This window comes from Meriones unguiculatus, chromosome X, assembly GCF_030254825.1.
Source record: "Meriones unguiculatus strain TT.TT164.6M chromosome X, Bangor_MerUng_6.1, whole genome shotgun sequence".
In the NCBI taxonomy this organism is placed as follows: Eukaryota; Metazoa; Chordata; class Mammalia; order Rodentia; family Muridae; genus Meriones; species Meriones unguiculatus.
Window position 1 is genome coordinate 140,726,459 of NC_083369.1, and position 18,092 is coordinate 140,744,550.

At 40.2% G+C, this 18,092-nt stretch overlaps 1 protein-coding gene across 1 annotated transcript in view; it reads right to left on the reverse strand.

Moving 5' to 3' along the window:
• Positions 1–18,092, reverse strand: part of Map3k15 (mitogen-activated protein kinase kinase kinase 15) — a 145,434-nt gene that overhangs the window by 106,855 nt on the left and 20,487 nt on the right. The window lies entirely within an intron of this gene.

Consider the following 18,092-nt stretch of genomic DNA (forward strand, 5'->3'; position numbering starts at 1 on the left):
TTGGAGTTTGTGAAAGGTAAGGACAAGGACAAGGACAATCAAATTTTAAATTGCTGTACAGCAGTGAAGGTGCTGTCCCCAGAAAATGGAAAAGCAGCTCTTTTGAGAGCTGCCTAGGACTTTTGTCAGTTAGTCAGCCAGCAGCAGGGCAGACCTGAAGATCTGGATAGAGATCTGGTTACTTAGTTCACATGGTTTCCCTGATCCTGATTTACTTCCGGGGCAAATTAGATGAACTGAGATTGTCTCTTTCTGCCTTTGCATCTAACCATCAATTATGAGGATGTTTTTTTCCCTGTCCTTTACCCGGGTGTAGCTTGTGGGAAAGTAGCTTTTGAATAGCATCTGGGAAAGCAGTGGTCCCTGGTTATATAATTTGATTTCAGGCTTTTAGAGAAAAGGACCCAACTGATTCTGGGGTTTACAAAACACCTATACAACCCTATACACAGCTAGTTCAAATTCTCCATAATTTATCAACAAACACAAAAAGTGACTTGTGAGAGAGTGAAGGCATGTGTGCATGTGTGTGTGTGTGTGTGTGTGTGTGTGTGTGTGTGTGTGTGTGTGTATTACTTTATAGACGGGGTGCATTTAAGAACGGAGTACATAGGCCTACAGTTCAAGCAGGTAGCAGCAGTGTATTAGCAGCTGAGATTTCAAATGTAAAGGCTTCAGCTCCTACTACTTCTCTGTTTTTGTTGGGAATAGAGGACGTAAGGGAGAGCTGTTTCAGTTGTTTGTGGTACGTGGAGATGGTACTCCCCCCATCTTTCTTAGTGACCAAACTTTAGTGTTTAAAAATAATGTATTATCTCCTATACTCTCATTTGCACCTAGGGCCCAAATTTGAGAGTGGAGAACAGGGTGAACCCCTGTGCTTTCTGATTAGGCCTGCAAGTGAGTGAGTGTACCTTCAAGTGAGTGCATGCAGAGTCCCAGATCCAAGGTCCCTCTATGCTAGCAGCCAGACATCAGATCTCTCCTACCCATACCCCCACTACGGGCAACATAGGGATCCTTGGGACAGCTTTCTCAACATTGAAGGCCTTGTTCTGTGGGTCTCCCAGTGGAATGCAGGCAAACAGTTCCTGGAGCCCTGACAGATCTGAATACCAGGAGGACAGTATAACAGGCCTCTAGGCCAAGAAGTATACAGGGGACCAGCAAATGCTCATTGTGCTGGCAAACAGCATCAGCATCCCCTCCTGTACTTGAGCTCCACCCTTCCAGGCATCTATATGCTCTAGCACCCAATCCTTCAAGGCACACTTACACACACACACACACAAACACACACACACACGTACTTTTGAAAGGACATAAATATTGAACTTAGAAGACAATGACTTTTAAACAACTATTATAAGTATGTTGTAAGAAATAAGTGAAATCATGTTTTAAATATGAGAAAAAGAGGTAGTACTGGGAACAGAAGGGTAGAATGCAAGACGCAGAAAGAGGAGGAAAAAGGAGCAGGATTGACAAAGGCAAATTATGTATAAAAATAGCCTAATGAAACATTTCCCATGTTAATTAAAAAACAAGTAAGACTGGCCAGATGAACAGTGGTCAAAGCTGCTTCCTCCAAGCATTGACAACCTGAATTCAATCCTGGGAACAGTATGGTGAAACCAACTTTTTTCAAGATGTTCTCTGACAACATGCTAGGACATGTACAACTCCCCCCAAAACAAATAAATAAATGAAAAAAATATTAAAAAGCATAAACATAATTAAACAGATCCCAAACAACATGATAATAATGTCTCAAATAGAAAATATCTATTTTTAAATATCTATTTAAAAAAATTTAAAAGAACAAAATTCTAAAGTTAGAAAATTCAATCACCAAAATGAAAACATCATTGGAGAATGTCAGGTTAAGCAGACCTTGATAGATTGCTATCTCCATTGCAACCTGAGGAACAGAGTAAAAGGGATAAAGAACTATGTACACAGTGTTAATTAAATGTGAAACAACGTTAAATGTACCAGTATATACGACATATAATAAGAGTCCCTGAAGGATAAACAGAAAAATGTTCAAAGAAATAACTGTTGATTATTTCCAGATGAGGATTGATCATCTCACCCCTGGACCTCTTTCTTGTTTAACTTCTTTAGATGTACATATTTTAGTATGTTTATCCTATCTTATAGGTCTATATAAGTGAGGTTATACCATGTGTGTCTTTCTGCTTTTGGGATACCTCACTCAGGATGATTTTTTCTAGATCCCACCATTTGCCTGCAAAATTCACGATTTCCTTGTTTTTAATTGCTGAGTAGTATTCCACTGTGTAAAAGTACCACAATTTCTTTATCCCTTCCTCTGTTGATGGACATCTGGGTTGTTTCCAGGTTCTGGCTATTACAAATAAAGCTGCTACAAACATGGTTGAGCAAATGTCCTTGTTGTGTACTTGAACATCTTTTGGATATGTGCCTAGGAGTGGTATAGCTGGATCTTGAGGTAGCACTATTCTTTATTATTATTATTATTATTGATTACACTTTATTCATTTTGTATCCCCCCATAAGCCCCTCCTTCCTCCCCTCCCGATCACACCCTTCCTCCCCTTTCTGCATGCATGCCCCTCCCCAAGTCCACTGATAGGGGAGGTCTTCCTCTCCTTTCTGATCTTAGACTATCATTTCTCATCAGAAGTGGCTGCATTGTCATCTTCTGTGGCCTGGTAAGGCTGCTCCCCCTCAGGGGGAGGGTGATCAATGAGCAGGCCAATCAGATTATGTCAGAGGCAGTCCCTCTTCCCATTACTATGTAACCCACTTGGACACTGAACTGCCATGGGCTACATCTGTGCAGGGGTTCTAGGTTATCTCCATGAACTATTCTTAATTGTCTGAGAAAGCGCCAGATTGATTTCCAGAGTGGTTGTACCAGTTGACATTCCCACCAGCAATGGAGGAGGATTCCCCTTTCTCCACAGCCTCTCCAGTATGAGTCATCTCTTGAGTTTTTTATCTTAGCCATTCTGATGAGTGTAAGGTGAAATCTCAGGGTCGTTTTGATTTGCATCTCTCTGATGGCTAGGGATGTTGAACATCTCCTTATGTGTATATCTGCCATTCTATATTCTTCTACAGAGAATTCTCTGTTTAGCTCCATGCCCCCCCTTTTTTTTTAATTGGGTTAATCCTCATCTAGAAAGACAAAGGGGATGGACATTGGAAGTAGGAGAAAATAAGTAACAGGACAGTAGCCTACCACAGAATGCACCTGAAAGACTCTACCTAGCAGTGTATCAAAGCAGATGCTGAGACCCATAACCAAGCCTTCGGCAAAATGTAGGAGATCGTATGAAGGAAGGAGGAATTAGTATAACCTAGAGGGGACAGGGAGCCCCACAAGGTCCAAATATATCTGAGCACAGGGGTCTTCTCTGAAACTGTTTATCCAACCAAGAACCATGCATGGATATAACCTACAACCCCTGCTCAGACATAGCCCATGGCAGCTCAGTATCCAAGTGGGTTCCCTAGTAGGAGTGACAGGAATTGTTTCTGACATGAACTCATGAGCTTCCCCTTCCCCCTGAGGGAAGAGCAGCCTTGCTAGGCCACAGATAAGGACATTGCAACCATCCTGAAGATACCTGATAAGCTAGGGCCAGACAGAAGGAGAGGAGGACACCCCCTGTCAGTGAACTTGGAAGGGGGCAGGGAGGAAATGAGGGAGGGAGGGGAGGATTGGGAGGGAAAGAGGGAGAGGGCTACAGCTGGGATACAAGTGAATGTATAAAATTATTTAAAAATAAAAAATATTTAAAAAAGGAAAAAAATTTCCTGAATTTGAACCAAAGAATTCTGGACCCAGGGTTTTTTGTTTTTTGTTTTTGTTTTGTTTTTTTTTTTTTCTGAGACTGATATTCCATCCAAGGAGATAACCTAGAACCCCTACTCATACGTAGCCCATGGCAGCTCAGTATCCATGTGCATTCCCTAGTAATGTGAACAGGGACTGTCTCTGACATGAACTCAGTGGCTGGCTCTTTGATCACCTCCCCCTGAGGGGGAAGCAGCCTTGCCAGGCCACAGAGGAAGACAATGCAGCCACTCCTGATGAGACCTTATAAGCTAGAGTCAGAGGGAAGGGAAGGAGGATCTCCCTTATCAGTGGACTTGGGAAGGGACATGAGAAGAGATGAGGGAGGGAGAGTGGACTTGGGAGAGGCTGAGGGAGGGGTGTACAGCTGGGATACAAAGTGAATAAACTGTAATTAATTAAAAAATAAATTTAAAATGAAAAAAAATTTCCTGAATTTGACAAATAACATTAAATCTATATAACTAAGAAACTCAATGAATTTAAAGCAGGCTGAAGACAGAGGTCTAAACTCAGGAATACTATACTCAAAATCTTGAAAGATAAGTAGATAAGAGCAGCTGCTATTCAAACATGAGGAGCTGAATTGAGATGCCAGTGCCTACATAAAATATCAGGCATGGCTGCACACCTGTATGCTCAGTACTGTTAGGGGCAGAGACAAGAAGATCACTGGCTCCTAGCCTACCTCCAGGCTCAGTAAGAGACCCTGTTTCAAAGAAGTAAGGCAGGGATGATAATGCAGGATACCTCACATCCACTTCTAGCCTCCATGTGCATTTACACCTGCACACATATTTGCATACACACACACACACACACACACACACACACACACACACATCCTTATAAAGACAACAGATAAAATCTTGAAAGCAACAAGAAAAAACTGTCATGGATAAAAGAATTCTAATAAGACAATAAAAAAGACAATATTTAACTTCTTATAAGAAACAGTGAGGGCTGGAGAGATGGCTCAGAGGTTAAGAGCACTGTCTGCTCTTCCAAAGGTCTTGAGTTCAATTTTCAGCAACCACATGGTGGCTCACAACCATCTATAATGAGATCTGGCATCCTCATCTGTCATGCAGGTGTACATACAAATAGAACATTGTATACATAATAAATAAGTAAGTAAATAAATAAAGTAAATCTTTAAAAAAAAAAAAGAAACAGTGAAAGCGCTGGGATAACATTTAAAGTCAACCCAAATTGGGGGAGGGGCTGTTAAGTGTAACGGTAAGTATTGGCACATACCTATAATCCTAGCATGTAAGAGGCAGAAGCAGGGGGAATGCACATTCAAGGATAGCCTGGGGTACCTAACAAGCTCAAGGCCAGACTGAGTTCCTTAGCTCAAAAGTCTCAAAAAACCAAAGACTAAGGAAATTGCTCAATGGTAGCCTGTTTCCCCTGCTACATGCAAGGTCCTGAGCTTGATCTTTAAGCATTGCACAAATAAAATATTGTATGATTGCTAATTTCTTCTCTTAACTTATTTAAAAATCAACTACAGAAATACAATATACTTGACAACCAGAACAACAACAAAACATACAGATGGGAATAAAGTTGTACTGGAATACAGATGATACCAAATGGTACCTGAACCCACAGACAAATGAAAAGAGGCAGAAAGGCCAAACAGAAAGATCAATACTATACTTCCTCCCCACCACACACATATGCACATACATATGTGCAATTTCTTTTCTTATCAATTTAATTTAAAAGCATACTTAAGCCAGCTATAGTGGTTCACTTCAATAATCCCAGCACCTAAAAGGCTGAGGCAGGAATATTGCTGTGAAGTTGAGCCACACAGCAAATTTCAGGTTAGTTGGAGCAATGGTCAAACAGAAAGACATCATCAGAACAAAAATATTTATAAATATCACAATAATGCCAGGTTTCTATATCATGGAGGCAGATTAAAGGCACAAGGACAGAATCTATTTATATATACTTCTGAAACAAAGATTTCTGCTGAAATCTTGTTTGCCTTATTCCTTTAGCAAACCTATCTTCCCAAATTTCACAGGAGTAAACTTTGCCCTAGTCCTGCTGAAATCGTAATAAGGTGTGAAAACAGCATTTCAACAAGCGGGATGTGTGCTGTGATCCGTTCTTGCTCAAGAAGGCACAGCCAATAGCAGCAGGGAGTGATAAAGGCTTCCTGCAGCTAGGAGAGGGGCTGAGTTGGGAACAAATGCTTAGCTACTGTTAGAGAAAAATTAGGAGAAAGAAAAGAAATGCATGAACTCCAAATCAGCTTGATGAGTTTAATAAACAGGACTGGAGAGACAGCAGGAATCTTAACACTTGGGAAGGTAAAATTTCCTTTGAAAAAAAAAATCTTTCAAAAATCACCCTAAACTTTTAGAAATTTGTCAGAAAGAAATTGGGACTAATGACTACATGTTTAAAAGTAATCCATAAACTCCAATGAAAGAAGCCTTCAGAGGACACTGCTTTTCTTTTTACAAAGAGGAAGAGTGGGACCCACACATCTTCAAAGGATGAAACTCATTCAGACTTTCGTGGGTAGACAGACAAATTACAAAGAAAAAACAATGATTAGCATTAAAATATGTTTAATTGTGAACCAGGATCAGCTATTTTGAACTGTTATAGTTATAAATGGAAAACTCTAAAGAATCCAGCCGCTTAAAACAAATTTAACAAAGGCAACTTAGTTTACTCCATAAAGGGATACCACAACTAGTACCCTAGCCACACTGATATGTAAACCTTATTCTAGACAATCTAGATATTTCAAAAAGGATGATTATGGGAGATTGAGTGAGGTCAAAAGAAAAACCACTGCTCTCTAACATTGCAAAGTTAGGTAGAGGAATATGTTCCTTCAAATTTTTAGTTCCTAGCCTAGCAAGTAGAATTCCCAGCTAGTAGAATAAAACTGTGAATAGACTGTCTCATACTGTCACCAGGTTAAATAACAGACGGTTTTCATAAGCACACATTACAGAAGTTTACATCGTCTTAAGTGCCTACCTAATACACCATTAGCTTACTGTGTCCTTTCAGTTTAATTTGAAAAAAAAAAATTAAGTATCACTTTAAGATGTCATATTTGCATATCTTTGTACTGTGGTCTTTCCCTAAAGGTAGCTTCCTGGTGGCAAAATTACTGGAAGAGTCACAAGGTTTTTTGTTTGTTTGTTTGTTTGTTTGTTTTGTATGTGTAGGTGTGTAGCCAAGTACCAATAAAATTTTATCTTTGTATCAGCAGAAAAGGATATGAGAATTTAATCGTCTTCTCAGTTGAAGCAGGCCATATTTTGTTTTTAATTTTTGTGAAGTTATATGAATAAGAAACACATTAATACTGAAAAGAGGCAGTTTCACTGCAACTCTAATACAACAATTTGAGAAATTCAAAGGGCCAAGGATTAAATTCCAGCTCCACCCAATATAGATGGATGGCTCTGAGAAGTGTACTTCCCTATTTGAAACTTAGTTTGATTGTCTTTAAAATGGGGACAATAATAGTATCAACTTCAACAGGTAGGTGGTAGCTTAAAAATACGGGCATTTTATGATATGGTTTGTACACAGTAGGCATCCAACAAGCATTAGCTAAACATAATAGCTCTAAACTAGTTTTGAACCAGGGAATCCATTAATTCTTGAAGTTCTTTGAACATAAATGAGACAAACTTCATCTTTGTCATCAATTGCCTTCAGCTGAAATGTAACACTTTACATCATCAGGAATGCAGGTAAAATTGCTTTAGTCATATTAGAAAAACCAAAGGCTTTGTCACTAATAAAAATAATGAACATTTCCCTATTGTAGGGCCTATAGACATCTCAAAATAACATTTATGTCCATCATTACTACAAAATTATTACTTTCTAGAGCTTCTGTTTTATCTTATTTAATACATTAGTAAAATAGCATGGAGGTTCATACATGTATCTTTTTAAATTTAACTTGACCATAATTCAATATAATTGGTTTTCTTTACAAATCTTTGTGTTTAAGCACATCAAGAAATATTATCAAAATCTAAAGGGTATAGAGTCTTACAGCCTGAAACAGGAGGGCATATTATTCCCTGTGGGCTAAGAAATACCACTCATGACTGTCTACTGTCTACAAATGTATCACACAGAATGTCTTACTGTGGCCCTGGGGTTCACAGATCAAGTTTTATATGATTGTGGGGTACAGCTCATTTTGAAGCAGCTACCTGGACTCTTCAGGACAGGCTCAATACTAGAGCATGTTGGGGCTTCCACTCAGTTATCCCCCCCCCCGGTTTTTAGTTTAATTTCTGTTGCTATGATAAAATCCCGAGACAGAAGCAACTTGAAGGGAGAAGTTTGTTCAAACTACAATTCCAGATTACAGTCCAACACTGCAGGGAAGTCAAGGTAGAAACTTAAAGCCGCTGGCCACACTCATAGTGAGGAACAAAGAGGGATTCCCTTGCACATACTGAATGCTGAACTCCCTCATAATGCAGGGCCCTGCCAATGAAATGGGGGTGCCATATGCATTTAGGGTGAACCTTCCCATCTCAGTCAAATTAAGAGAAATCTCTCACAGGCTAAACCAAGCCAGGGAATTGTTCACTGTAATTTTTCCCTGGTTAATTTTAGGTTGTGTCATATCTATATATGTGTGTGTGTGTGTGTGTGTGTGTGTGTGTGTGTGTGTGTGTGTAGAGAGAGAGAGAGAGAGAGAGTGAGTGTGTGTGTGTGTAGAGGGGCTTCATTGTGCCATAGCATATGTGAGACTCAGGAGACAACATGCTAGAGTTGGTTTTCTCCTTCTACTGTGGGTTCTAGGTATTGAACTTACCAAGAGCCTTTACCCGCTGAGACATCTTGCTAGCCCAAGTTCACAATTAAAGCTAACCATCACATGCACTGCAATCGATCATGACTATCCAAGAACAGCTAGGGTTGCTCCTCTGCTACAACTGCATCAGGTAAAGTAGCCAATGGTCCAAGACTAGGACAGAAACACAAACTGGCAGTCTGAAGAGGTATGGCTCCCATACTCATGTGCTTGAATGCTTGACCCATAGAGAGTGGCACTATTAGGAGGTATGGCCTTGTTGGAGGAAGTGTGTCACTGTAGGGACAGCTTTGAGGTTTACTATGCTCAAGCTATGACTGGTGTGGCACACAGTTTCTTTCTGTTGCCTGCAGATAAAGATGTACAACTTTTTGCTCCTCTAGCATCATGTCTGCTTACACTCTGCCCTGCTTCTTGCTATGATAGTAAGAGTTACCTTAGCACGGTGCCTCTTTACAGCAATAAAACCCAAACTAAGATACAAACCAAGGGCCCCCTTATAACAGCACTTTTATTTATGGCTAGCAGTAGGTAGCAAAATGAGTTGTCGGCAACACAGGGTTTATGTATGAATTCTTTGGAACAAACACAGTAGGTACAAGTTAACTTTATAATAAATTACTTCTATACTTGACCTTCCAGACAGATATTTATATAAGTCAGAAGAGGAAAACACTCATTAAGGGCAGATGGTGATTTAGTAAATACAAAATGAACTGAGTTCTGAGTACTTGCAGATGAATGCTAGCAGAACATGAACCTTCAGAGTATCACATCCTAAAATGCAAATGGAAAGAAAAGCATGGAAGACTGAGGAAAATTATCAAATTAACAAACATGTTAGAATACTTTCTAAAAATTATCTAATGTGACCCTATGTGACAAAGTCAACCAACCGACGAAGAATATCCAAGTTGATAGCAATCCAAAAATAATTATCCTATTGTTCCACTTTAAGATATGTGAAAACATATTTTATTACAAAGCTTGGACAAAGCCCAGAAGTCACCCAGTCATTTATACATGAGCAAACCTAAACCAAGCAATGTAAACTAATTGACTCCCAGATGACTACACAGCTAAACAAAGCCCAGGCCTTTTCCTCTCTTTTAAAGAGATTCTGGAAATGGTCACTTCTGCAAAATTCTGAAAATCTTTAAATAAATCTTAATAAGATGCACTAAAAAAACAGGTGGGTGGTGGTAATCTTTATGGTCTGTGAATCATGCCTTAAAGAAGTGAAAATGCTATCTTGGCATCCAAAGACTTATTCATTTAGTAGGCACAATTTAATACTAATCATGTGGTTCTGACATTGGTCTTGTGATATTTAACAGGTAAAGAGACAAGTTTTATGGTTTGTACTTCCCAAGTACTCCTACATGTGAGAAAAAAAAAAAAAAAACAACAACAAGATCATAGGAATGAGAGAGACAAAAAAAGACTCTAATAGATTGAAGGTGAGGTAAAGATGACAGAAGACCGAGAAATCAAATACTCAGTAGGCAGAGTTTGTATGTGACTGATATTCTATGGATGCCCAAGCATGGCTACTACTCAGCTGTCTCTCTTCTTATACAATTCATGCCCCCCCCCATTTAGGCTGACTTGTCCCATACTAATTAATGCAATTATAACTCCTCACAGGCCAACATGCTGAAGACAATCCCTGAGATTAGAATCACTCTTGCCAGCTGGCTCTAGACCACCACAATATAGACACTAAAATTGTTCATTCTCTGTCAATCTGTGGTTGTAGCCTTGCTCGAAATTGAGCCTTTGCTAAAACTGGTAAAAATCTTTACTTGGACTCAGAAAAAAACAAAGGACATGGAAAAGCACACCTGTGTTGTCAATTTTGTAGAACCTAGAATCTCCTGGGAGATGGGCCTCTGTCGTGATTATATTGAGGTGAGAAGATCTGCCCTCTGTGAGTGATATTTTTTTGATGGTCAAAGGAAGCTGAATGGGAGTATTACTTTGTCTCTCTCTCTCTCCTTCCTGGAATGACAGACTGTACCCTCAAACTCTGAGCCCAAATAGACTCTTTCTCCCTTGTTTTTGTCACAGTATTTTATAACAACAAAAGCTAAGTTGTCACCTTTGATAATTTTGGCTCCAAAGCCATTACAAACTTTAAAAGTGAGGAGGGTAAAAGGAAAAGATCAGGAAAAATTCCATTATACTTGAACATGGACTTAACCATACCCATATGTTGGAGATGTCCAGAACTTAAAATAATACTCCCAATATTGCCAACATCTGTTTCTCAAAGAATTTTTAATTCATTTGGATTATAAAGACAACCCTAAACAGGAACAACGAGTTTCTCTAACATCGTATTTTCCAGAAAAAAATAAAATAATCACCTAGTTCAAAGGCCAAGAACCAGATTAGTTTTTAATAAAATAGTACTTTTTAATAATATGATCCTAGCTTGGAAATTTAACTCTTTTTTTAATACAAAACAAGTGAACTCTGGCATTAGGACATGAGAAGGGAAAATAAGGCCTGGTGTTCTTTCAATAATTTCGTCCATAAACATAAAATACATCATACCACCAAATAATTGTCCTGAGATATAGAGATGGTGTAGGTCTGTCTTTCCTCTCTGATAAGGTTATATACTTTTCAGGTTATAAACCTTCAACTCAATTTAAAAAAATATTTCTGTGCTTACCAGCTTGAGGACTGCATTCCTTACTCTTGAGGTACACATGACTTCTGTACTTCTGTTGTTTCTCCAATGAAATGCTTATAATGCATGCAAACCCAGGAGCATTATCCAGATCCCCACCAGATGGGAGCTCTTCAGCAGACCAGCTCTGCTGTCAGACCCTTCTGGAACTTTGTCAGTGTCAAAATCTACTTCAATCAAGGTTTTACTCCTTCTAGGGAGCATACAAAAGTGTAAAAACATGGGCATCTCATGCCAACTCAGAACAGAGAACTAAGACCTAACTCAGACCTCCCAGGGAAGCTGGCCACAACACCACAGCTATACTCATCTCTTTGCCCAATCTGGCTTCATTCCCTCCCCTTGCCCAGGGTGGACACCAAGGGCACTTCTTAATTAGCCTCTTGGACCCTAAGCTGAGTCTCAGACTCTGCTTCCAGCGATTCACATAATCAACTCATGAAAAGGAAAATAAGAACAAAAGAAGCTGCTGAATACTTTTAGAATATGCACACTAGTGACAAAGCACCAGGATGTTTAAGAGGTAAAACAGCCGCAGGGCTGATTACATTTTCAGTCTTTTCCTTTAATAAAATGCAATCTTGATCTGGAACTCACAAAGTTCGACCTGCCACTGCCTCAGTGAGTGCTGCGAATAAAAACATATGCCACCACCCATATGATTTTTCAAATTAATTTTTATTAATTACAGTTTATGCACTTTGTATCCAAACTGTAGCCCCCTTTCTTGTCCCCTCTCAATCCCACCCTCCCTCCCCCTTCTCCACCCATGCCCCTCACCCAGTCCACTGGTAGGGGAGGTCCTCCTCCCCTTCCCTCTGATCCTAGTCTATCAGGTCTCATCAGGAGTGGTTGCATTGTCTTCCTCTGTGACCTGGTAAGACTTCTCCCCCCTCAGGGGGAGGTGATCAAAGAGCAGGCCAGTCAGTTCACATAACATGATTTCTAAATTGATAAAATATTGAAAGTGGCTATCTTTTTCTCTAAAACAACAGAAAACAGCACAATAATTAATGTGGATAAAAATACAGCAAAAGGAGAGATAGCTCAGTGGTTAAGAGCACTGGCTGTTCTTCTAGAGGATCTGGGTTCAATTCCTAGCACCCCAACTGACAGTTCACAACTGTCTGTAACTACAGTTTCAGGGAATATGAAATCCTCATACAGCCATGTATGCAGGCAAAGCACTAACACACAGAAAATAAAAATAAAGACAAATAAGACAAAATAACAAAAAATACAGCAAAAGTGAGAAGTCATTTCTTAGAACGCTGACAAAAAAAAAGCCTTGGAATAGTGCTTCCTCAAGATCCACCTATACCACTCCTAGGCATATATGCAAAAGAGGCTCAAGTACACAACAAGGACATTTGCTCAACCATGTTTGTAGCAGCTATATTCGTAATAGCCTGAATCTGGAAACAACCCAGATGTCCCTCCATTGAGGGATGGATATAAAAATTGTGGTACTTTTACACAATGGAATGCTACTCAGCAATTAAAAACAAGAAAATCTTGAAATTTAAATTTAATGGTTGGAAGTAGAAAAGATCATCCTGAGTGAGGTATCCCAGAAGTAGAAAGACACATATGGTATCTACTCACATGTAATATAAGACAAACATACTAAAATCTGTACACCTAAAGAAGTTAAGCAAGAAGGAGAACCCTGGATAAAATGCTCAATCCTCCTTCAGAAAGGCAAATGGGATGGACATCGCAAGAGGGTGAAGACAAGGAACAAGACAGGATCCTACCCACAGAGGGACTCTGAAAGACTCTACCCAGAAGGGTATTAAAGCAGATGCTAAGACTCATAGCCAAACTTTGGTAGAGTGCAGGGGATCTTATGAAAGAAGGGGGAGATGAAAGACCTGGAGGGGATATGAGCTCCACAAGGGGAGCAACAGAACCAAAAAATCTGGCACAGGGATCTTTTCTGAGAATTATACTCCGAAGAAGGACCATGCATGGAGATAACCTAGAACCCTGGCACAGATGTAGCCCATGGCAGCTCAGTGTCTAAGTGCCCTAGTAATGTGAACAGGGACTGTCTGACATGAACTCAGTGGCTGGCTCTTTGATCACCTCCTCCTGAGGCAGGGACAGCCTTATCAGGCCACAGAGGAAAACAATGCAGACAGTTCAGATGAGACCTGATAGGCTGGGTCAGATGGAAGGGGAGGAGGACCTCTAGACTCAGTAGCCTGGGGGAGGGGCATAGGAGGAGAAGAGGGAGGGAGAGAGGGTGGGACTGGATGGGGATGAGGGAGGGGGCTACAGCTGGGATACAAAGTGAATCAATTGTAATAAGTCTTGTAGTTTTCAAATATTTGAAACTAAAGGTGGTATTAAAAGATTTTTTGTCAAGTGCTTTTTTATAATCAATTCTGAAAAAGAAATTAACAGTTCTACTTATAAGAACAATCAAAATGATAGTCTAATTGAATTTAAATCAAGGTGGTGAAAAATACGTATTCTGAAAACTATGAAACACTGTGTTGTCAGAAATTAAAGACAACAAAAATAAATTGATAGATAGTCCACGTTCATGAATTAGAAAATTTAGTATTGTTACGATTCTGCTTTAGTTTCTTGTCATAGTGCAGTTACAAAATACCTCACAAAAGGAACACAGTAAAGGTTTTATTTTCAGCTCATGATTTCAGGATATGATCTATAATGGTGGAGAACATAATGTTGAGAGGGGCTCCAGCTGTAGTAATTTCTAACACTGGGAAGGGAGGAGCAGAAGGGTCAAGAGTTCAAGGTCCTTCTCTATTACATAGTAAGTTCAAGGCCAGCCTACACTACGGGAGACCCTGTGTCAATCAACAACAAAAATAAATACTTTATAAAGTCTCTGATAAGGAATTTGGTTATAGAATAAATAAAGATCTTTTAAAACCTCAAAGTACACAACCTAATTAAAAATGTAGCAATGACTGCATTGCTCGAAGCCCAAAGTGGGAACAACTTAAGTGTCTATTAATGAGGAATAGAGAATAAATGTGGAATAGCCACACAGTGGAATGCCATTCATAAATAAAAAAGAATAAAACTATGAGTGTATGTTACATCGTGAATGAATTTTTAAATAATCATGCTAAGTGAAATAAAGGCAAAAGGAATACATACTGCGTGGTTTATTTATATGAAAAGGCAAATCTATAAATAGGCAGAGGTTAGCAGTTGCTTGAAGCTGAGGGCAAGAATAGGGATGGTCTGCAAGTGGGCTTGGGAACTGATGTAAATATTCCAATACTGGATCACTGCAATGGCTGAACAACTCTATAATTTATTAAAAATCACTAAGACAGACAGCAGACTTAAAAGAAGTGGAATTTATGGTGTGTATATTATATCTAAGTAAAGCATAAAAGAAACACAAGGACATGAGAATATGAGCATTATCTGAAAAGGGGGTGAACAAACATAGCCCCAAAGAGGAAAGGAGGCCAGAAAAAAACTGAGGATGTTGCAGTCTGAAGACTAGGGATGGGCTTATCATCCTTCAAATCCCTATCAAGCATTGCTCCTGAAAATGAAGACAAGTTTGCATACCTATCTTTCATATCAGCTCGAAACCAATGCATTTTCAGGCACAGCTCTAGACCCGGCAAACCACTCCCTGAAGACCTGAAAACAGCTTGGTTTTCACTTCTATACACATTATTGTAAACATGACAATGTTTTCATGCTCAGGGCATGGCATTGAGTCTGTACTGGATTCACATAGCTTTACACCTCACTACCTATGACTATGGTGGTTGTAGGGCAGTGGGGGGAGAGGTTCCTATGTGTTTAACCTTTCCAGAGTGATCACATACCAATAATTCGATCAGTTTCTCTCGTATCTTCTGATGTCATATGATTGCAGAACCCAATCCACAGACGGGATAATTGAGAAAACTCGTAAAATTCTATTGGTTAATATCCACTTAGGAGTGAGTATATACTATGTGTGTCTTTCTGATTCTGGGATACCTCACTCAAGATGACCTTTTCTAGTTCCCACTATTTGCCTGTAAATTTCATGATTTGCTTAATAGCTGAGTAGTATTCCATTGTGTAAATGTACCACAATTTCTGTATCCATTCCTCCATTGAGGGACATCTGGGTTGTTTCCAGGTTCTGGCTATTACAAATAGAGCTCCTATGAACATTGTTGAACAAATGTTCTTGTTGTACAGATGAGCATATTTTGGATATATGCCTAGCGTATTAGCTATATAATACAGGATAAACACAGTAAAATCTATACTCCTCAAGAAGCTAAACAAGGAAGACCCTGGGGAAGATGATCAATCCTCATTCAGAAGGGCAAACGTGATAGAGATCAGAAGCAGAAGAACACAGGGAACAGGGCAGGAGCCTAGCACAGATGGCCTCTGAAAGACTCTACTGATCAAGGTATTGAAGCAGAGGCTGAGACTCATAGCCAAACTTTGGGTAGAGTACAGAGAATCTTATCAAAGAATGGGGAGATAGAAAGACCTGGAGAGAATAGAAGCTCCAAAAGGAGACCAACAGAGCCAAAAAAAACTGAGCCCAGGGGGCCCTGAAGAGAATGATACCCCAACCAAGGACAATACTTGGAGAGGACCTAAAACCCTGACTCAGACATAGCCCATAGACTCAGTCTCCAAGTGGGTGCCCTAGTAAGGAAAGCAGGGGCTTTCTCTGGCACGAACTCGGTGGCAGGCTCTCTGAGCACTGCCCCCTGGGTGTGCAGTGTTGTCAGGCCACAGGGGAAGACAATGCAATCAGTCCTGATGAGATCTGATAGGCTAGGGTCAGATAGAAAGGTAGGAGTTCCTCCTCTATCAGTGGACTAGGGGAGGGGCATAGGGGGAGAAGAGGGGAGGAGGATGGGGTTGGTAGTTGCTGAGGGAGAGGTTCACAACCTGGATACAAATTGAATAAATTATAATAAATGATAATAATAATAATTAAAAAATATATTGGTTAATTTACTTTGACATTCTGTTTTAATGTTTAATCACCATTAGCTGCAAGCTGTCCATTTTGGTGATGCAGCCCATTCTTATTTACCTTATTTCCATCCCAGGTGGAGTGGGGAATTCACTCTTTTTTTATTGCCAGAAGGGAAGGATGAACATGGATACAAGGACTCCCACCCTTACTTCCATGAGTCTTTCCTAGTTGATGCTATTTTGTTTCCTTCAAGTTACCACCAGTCATTTTCTGATTCTTCTGAATGGTCTGATCCTTTACACTTTCTCAATCATTAGAATGCTGGACACTGAATTCTAATGAAATGCCAACTGTAGCAGAGGTGGTTGTTGCTAAATTCTCTAGAATAAGTCATCTGCAAGCAGACAAACCATACTGGAAGAGTGAAGCTAAGTTATACTTAGAATTACTACAAATGTTAAGAGAATTCCTGGATGATTAGGAGGATATCCCAGAAAGGCATTTGTATTTCCGTTTCTTTTCTGAATAGGAACTCCAAAACACTCTCATGTCTTATTTTCTAAAAATACCTGTTTGCAAATCCATGTTCCAACACACTTTGTTTCTAAAATGTCATCCTTTGGTAGGGAAGGAAGGTTCATCTCATGTGGGAATTTCTGTGGGAGCCCTGAGTTCCTCAGCTGCTCAGTGGGACCCTTTGAAGAGTAGTCACATAAAGCTCCTACTCTCCTACTCTGCCCTGCTGAGAACCTCATCTCCTGTGCCCTTTCCATAGTGTCCCTGGAGGAACTCCGAGTGGAATAGGAAGGGTACAAGCCTTTTCCTTCTAGAAGGGCTGATAGGAAAGAAGCTGTGATTTATGAATCTAACTACAATGTCTCAAAACACAATGCTGGAGGGCAGTGGGAAGTAGCTTGGAGTACATTCAACAGGTAGGGCTAGAGAAAAGGCTCATCAGTTAGGAGCAGTGATTGCTTTTCAGAGGACCTGGTTTTGAGTCCCAGCACCTACCTGGCAACTTAAAATCTTGTGTAACTCCAGTTCTAATGGATTCAATGCCCTGCTCTGGACTCCAGGGACACTGCATGCAGATGGTACACAGATAGAAATGTAGTCAAAACAACCATACACATAAAGTATATATTTTTTCAAGACAGGGTTTCTCAATGTAGCAGAGGCCATCCTGGAGATCACTCTGCAGACCAGGCTGGCCTCAACTCAGAAATTTGTCTGTCTCTGCCTCCTAAACTCGGGGATTAAAGGTGTGCATCACTGCTTTCTGCAGGTTCCCCTTGGGCCCAGATTTTTTGGTTCTGTTGCTCTCCTTGTGGAGCTCCTGTCTCCTCCAGGCTTTCTGTCTCCCCCTTCTTTCATAAGATTCCCTGCACTCTGCCCAAGGTTTGACTATGATTCTCAGCATCTGCTTCAATACCCTGCTGGTAGAGTCTTTCAGAGGCCCTATGTGGTACATTTCCTAGTAGGGGGAACAGAGGCAGTCTCTGGACATGGACTCAGTGGCCAGCTATTTGATCACTTGCCCCCGTCAAGGTGGCCTTACTAGGCCACAGAGAAAGAGGATCCAGGCAGTCCTAATGAGACCTGATAGGTCAGATAGTAGGGGAGGAGGACCTCCCCTATCAGTGGACTAGGGGAGGGGCATAGGGGGAGAAGAGGGACAGAAGTTGGGACTAGGAGATGAGGAAGGGGGTTACAGCTAGGATACAAAGTGAATAAATTGTAATTTTAAAAAGGTGTACATCATCACCACCTGGGT